Source organism: Blastomyces gilchristii (genome assembly GCF_000003855.2).
Source record: "Blastomyces gilchristii SLH14081 genomic scaffold supercont1.6, whole genome shotgun sequence".
Taxonomy (NCBI): Eukaryota; Fungi; Ascomycota; class Eurotiomycetes; order Onygenales; family Ajellomycetaceae; genus Blastomyces; species Blastomyces gilchristii.
In genome coordinates, this window is record NW_003101677.1 from 1,644,725 (window position 1) to 1,650,724 (window position 6,000).

The 6,000-nt window shown below is 31.3% G+C and overlaps 1 pseudogene across 1 annotated transcript; it reads right to left on the reverse strand.

The window, feature by feature from the left end:
* Nucleotides 1–4,982: 4,982 nt before the first annotated feature.
* BDBG_16914 lies at nucleotides 4,983–5,071 on the reverse strand (annotated as a pseudogene). Its single transcript has one exon. The product of its transcript is annotated as a tRNA-OTHER (tRNA).
* Between the last annotated feature and the right edge of the window lie 929 nt (nucleotides 5,072–6,000).

Genomic DNA, 6,000 nt, shown 5'->3' on the forward strand with positions numbered 1-6,000 from the left:
CTTCAGAGCATGATAATTTCATCTATGAAGTGATTCATAGTTATTATATCAGTGTGGTTCTAAAACATCTCAAAAGATAGTGTATAAAGAAGTAGTAAGTGAAAGAGCATTTAATTAATACTGCTCTGCTTATTGAAGGAAAACTTCACACTGAGGTAAATACTATATATATAAACAAATGAGATGTGAGAAAAAGAAATGAGAGTAATGAATCAGATTTAAAGAAGACTGCTCTCTACTCAGAAGAATAAAAGAGAGATAATCATCACTGAAGTTATACAATGATAATAGAAATCATATAATAATATAGCAATATAACAATAAATATCATATAATCAATGAGAAATCACTGAAATGAACATCTTTTCTAGTCAATATAAACACCTTTCTCTGCTACCTGAATCAGAAGATATACAGAACCTCTCAGAGAGTTTACTTAAAGCAGTAAGAAAAGCAGCTGAGATCACTGAATCAGAATCAAAGCTTCATATATGTACAAGAATTCTAAACAAAATCAAGGCCTTGTGTACACAGTAGCAGACTGAGATGAAAATCAAACAATAATTGATATTCACTGCAGATCAAGTATTCACTATGAAGAGCTTTGCTGACACAATCATCATCATTAATGAGAATAGAGAAAATCAGGTCTTAGACCTGCAGTGAAAGATTAAATATTTACACAGACAGATAATTACACTGAATCTGAAGATCTTATTACAATTATTCACAATCTCTTCAGAAGTGTACACATCATCTAAAACTGCTGTGCAGAATGAGAATCTGAGTATGAGATATATTAAGTTAGAAGATCTGCTGAAGTTATCAAGCTTCAATAATAACTGAAAAAATGATGCTGCAATCAGCTGACTAAGTCAGATGCAATTATATTATCAGATTGAACACAAACTTACAGACAGACAGTCAATGAAATTTCAACAAGTCTTAAGATCTGCTGTATTTCTATATGAAAAAGTGAAGTTATTGTAAATAACTGATGAAAAGATGAATCTCACAGACTCAGAATAATATTCATTCTCATAAATATGAAATGAGTTTTTCAAATGAATCTTGCATAACTTTGAGAAAGTGAATATATAAAATAAGCATTATGAACACTTCACTGAGTGTAGATAAGTGAGTAATCTTATATCATACTTCACACACTTCAGTTTACACTATCTTGTATTGAATGAAGAGCTTTTAACATCTTTCTGTTTACAGATCTTCATTCATAATCTTATATCTGAGTTGAGAGTGAAATAGAAATGCTTAATCTCACAATCAGATACAGTGAAAGAAGTATACAATATTCTCATTGTACAGAAATAAGTGAGTCAATTATAATAGAAAATACTGCAGTTAAGTATATCTCAGTAGAGAACAGATAATCAGACTTCTACAACACAAGTCACACACTCAGATATGATGAATCTAGATTTGAATGTCATCACTAAAGTGCTGAATCTCTTAAAAAAGAAATCCCCTGAGTAAAAACCTTGATATTATGAGTATCAAGCTTGCTTCAACTGCAGACATCAAAATCATGATATAAAAGATTACACACAGTGTACACAGTCAAGAGAAGCAAGAGAGTTAAAAAACTAGCAGAATCAGTGAGCTCAGAGACACTCACTGATATTCTATAAAAAGTCTTCAAAGTGAAAGAGATGTCTGCATTAGATAATTCTCTGAATTCTATGAATATCAAGAGAAAGCAGGCTTCTGAATGAGATGTGAATAAGAATGATGAAGTGAACACTCATCTCAATATCTTAGAGCTCAAAATGTTAATGTATAAAGAGTACTTAAGTAAGAATTAAGAGATAACTGCAAAAGTATTAGCAGATACAGAAGCTTTTATATAATATATTGATAATTATATAATCTGAAGACTGAAAGAGATCTGCTGAGTAAAGAATTCCTGATATATAAGATTATCTGATAACTGATATTTAATATTATCTGTAAGAGTAAGAGTTTCCTTGCACTTCAAAGAATAATCTTACTATATATGAGCATGAGAGCTGCAGAACATGAAATACAATCTTATTCTCAAACTTAATTAATTTCAAAGATTCAATCTGCAGATTCAATGATGTACATGTCATATACAGTTAACTGATAGAAAGAAAACAGTTCATACAATTCTATTAACTGATATAAGAAGAACATTTCACATCTCTGATATAGAAGAATTAAATCTGCTTACACATTAATAAGCAAAGAGAACAATTTGTAAGACCTCATCTGAAAGCATTCTGTATATCATACAGAACTCAGAAGCAGAGAAAACCAAGATAAAGAATATACAGAGAAACAAGTGTATAAAGAAGCTTCTGAAGAAGTATGAAAAGATCTTTTAAACAGATCTTTCATCAGAATTGCTACTGGAATGAGGATTTATATATGAGATTGACACAGGGGATGCAAAACCAGTCAATCAGAATGCATATTTTCTATCACAAACACATCTTAAAGAACAGAAGCATCAGATCACAGATCTTCTAGAACATGATCTCATATAACTCTCATCAAGCATATGAGACTTTCCAGTTCTATTCATGAAAAAGGCAGATGAGAAGTGATGAATGTGTATCAATTATCAAGTATTTAACAAGCTTATAATCAAGAATGAATATTCACTGTCATGAATTCAATAACAGTTAAATACAGTTGAAAATACCTGATATCTATCAAAGATTGATCTTCTCTCAGAATACTGACAGATTCATATAGATGAACTGTCAGTTCTGTGAATCACATTTAATATGTAATAAGAGAAGTTTGAATTTCTGATAATATTATTCAGTCTGATAAATGCATCTATTATCTTTCAAACAATGATGAATACAATTCTTTATAAATAGAATGAAACCTCATATCTTATATATCTCAATGATATTCTAGTCTTTTCAAACTCATACAATGAACATCTGAAGTATCTCAATAAAGTGCTTATAACTCTGACAGAGTATAAGCTCTATATCAAATCAATAAAGTGTGTGTTTGAAATGAAAGAGTTGAAGGTTATAGAATATATAGTGAGTGATGACTGTATACATCTCATTCTGAAGAAATTAAATATCATAGTGAATTGACTGTGACTGAGAAATATACATTATATACAACAGTTTCTTGAATTAATCTCATATTATCACAGATTTATCAAGGATTTCACACAAATATCTGCACCACTCTCAGATCTCTTAAGACAAACAGATATAAATCTGTGAAAGAAGAAGTTTCATTCAATTATCTGAAATACTGTGTGTGAAGAGACTTTTCTCACACTGAGAGAATGTATAATAACATTTTCAGTGCTTATTCAACTAGATCATGATACACCTTTCTATATCAAGACAGACATATTTAAATAAGCTATCAGAGATACTCTTCTACAGATGAGCAAGAATGACAAGCTGCACTCAGTGATATACAATGATAGAAAACTATCAGATGCTGAGCTCAATTACTCAGTGTATGAAAAGAAATTGCTAGTAATTAAGCATACACTGACATTGTGAAATAGATATATTAACAACAGATATACAACAACAGTGATCATAGATTATAAAAGCCTTATCTATCTATAATTAACAATAAAACCTTTTAAACACTTAGTATATTAAATCTCAGAGTTTCAAGCATACAATCTTAATATTAAATACTAAAAGAGGTTGAATGCTGTGATGCCTGATACAATCAGTCACAGACTCAATTTCATGAGTGAGAGTTCTGTAAATCAGATATAAGAGAAGTTTGTATTAAACATACTGAAAGAATACAAGAAATTAGAATAAGTGAACATAATAATCTCTCACTTGAAGAATAGTAAGATGTCAGATAATAAATATCTTATGAAAGTAGTAGAAGAGATGCTTCTGAATTTCAAGCTGAGAAAATTGAAAAATAACATTGTGTTTTTATCACAATCTAGAATATGCAGAAGCTCTCTATCTAGAACATTCATTTAGACATGACTTAGTGACTCACATGCACAAGGAATTCAGTCACTTAGAAAGCCCTGAACTCATGAGTATACTCAAATCAAGAGTATACTGATCAAGCATGACTGAGAATATTCAGACATATGCTCACAAGTGCCTGAATTGCCAGATCATCAGAGAATCTAAGAAAGAATTTCAATGTGAGAAAGTGCAACATCAGATGAAGTGTACAATACAATGCAACTATTTAAACAATGAGAGATGAATCTCATAGACATATTGCTGTGAATGTCAAATGAAAATCAATGAATAATCACTGCTATTGATTATGCTACTGACTGATCAGTCATGAAAGCAGTTTCAGAGACAACAGAGAAGATGATGATGAAGTTTCTATATAATGAGATCTATGTCAACTATGAAATGCTGCATGAGATTCTAACTGATAATAATGTGAACCTTATAGAAGAAGTGATGAGGCATTTCATAAGCCAGTTACAGACAAGACATTATAGAATAATATTATATCACTTACAGACAAACAGAAAGATGAAATACTTAAATGAAATCTTGAGTAACATGCTGATGAAATATCTAGTGAGTAAGTCTACAAGATGATGAAATGAATATCTCAATCAGACTCTATTAGTTATATGAATTCAGTAGTATACAGTCTTCAAGCATTTATCATTCTATCTGTTGTATGAATTACATCCGCGCATTCTGAAGAATGCTTCAGAAAAGGTGATTATTATTATTATTATTATTCTTCCATTATACTCATATGCAAGCGGAGCTTATGATGAGTCCTTGCGTGATGTTAAATACAGGTCAAGTGTTGGTTATACAGGAGGAAATACAGGTGTTGAGACCACGCCAAGATAACAAGAACATAGGAAAATACAAAGGAGTGACAATTAGATACATGTGATAATAACTTCCCAGCCCAGGAACATAGAGTGATTCATTGAAGCAATTTGTACACCTCTGTATTTATTAGAAACCTGAGGTGCTTGAGTTCCGGATTTAATGTATCCCCTGCGGGTTTCGAACCCACGCGCCTTGGTTTCCCACGCCAAGGCGCTACCGGGTGGCCGCATTAACCATTCGGCCACCGGGGCTCAGAAAAGGTGAGAGAGAGAACAGCAGTTGCAAATGCAACAGTTATGAACACAACAGTTGTGAACATGAAATCAAGATTGAAAGAGATCAGTTATGCATATGCAAAAGCTAATAAGTTACTTCTGAACTGAGCAATTCAATCAAAAAGAATACAAGACTCACTAGTTAAGAAATCAAGTCTTAAGATGAAAACATAAGTTCTTATACACAATGAAAATTCTGAGAAGTTTCAATCTAGATGATTTGAGTCATATAAAATACTTAAATCACATTCTCTGAGAATATATGCATTGAAAGAATCAGAGAGATGAGTCTTACATAACTTAATAAATGATTCACATTTTATAAAAGCAAAGATATAAGATCTGAGTGAATTATAATTATTTATAGCACTATCATCAGCATTGAAAAAGAAGAGACTTATAATTGAAAAGTCTCATAAAGTAAGAGAAATCATAGACACTTACAAATCAGATGATCTCACTTATTTCAATCTTTTCATAATTATAAGAAAAGAATGAGAAGAAATGAAGAAATCAGATAAATATCACACTTCAATAAGTGATGAGACTGTAGCTGATTGTATAATAATATATCACAGACAGCAGATACAACACAGTAAAGAGCAGTCTCAAAGCAGCAGACTTGTACATGAGTCAGATCACAGAAGAAAAAGAAATTCAGAGTTGAATTCAACTGTTTACATCAGTTCAATTGTGAAGATAATAGAGGACAAAGCATCTGAAACATCTGTGAACATATGAGACTAAGTCATCTTAATCTCTGAGAACACTCAGAGATCAGATGAAGTTAGTTTCAATGAGTTATTCACTGTAGTAGTCTGAGCAGATGAAGAGAGACAGTATAATATACAAGACAGAATTACAAGAGATGAAAGCTGCTGAATCTAGTCATCAAACACTGTATT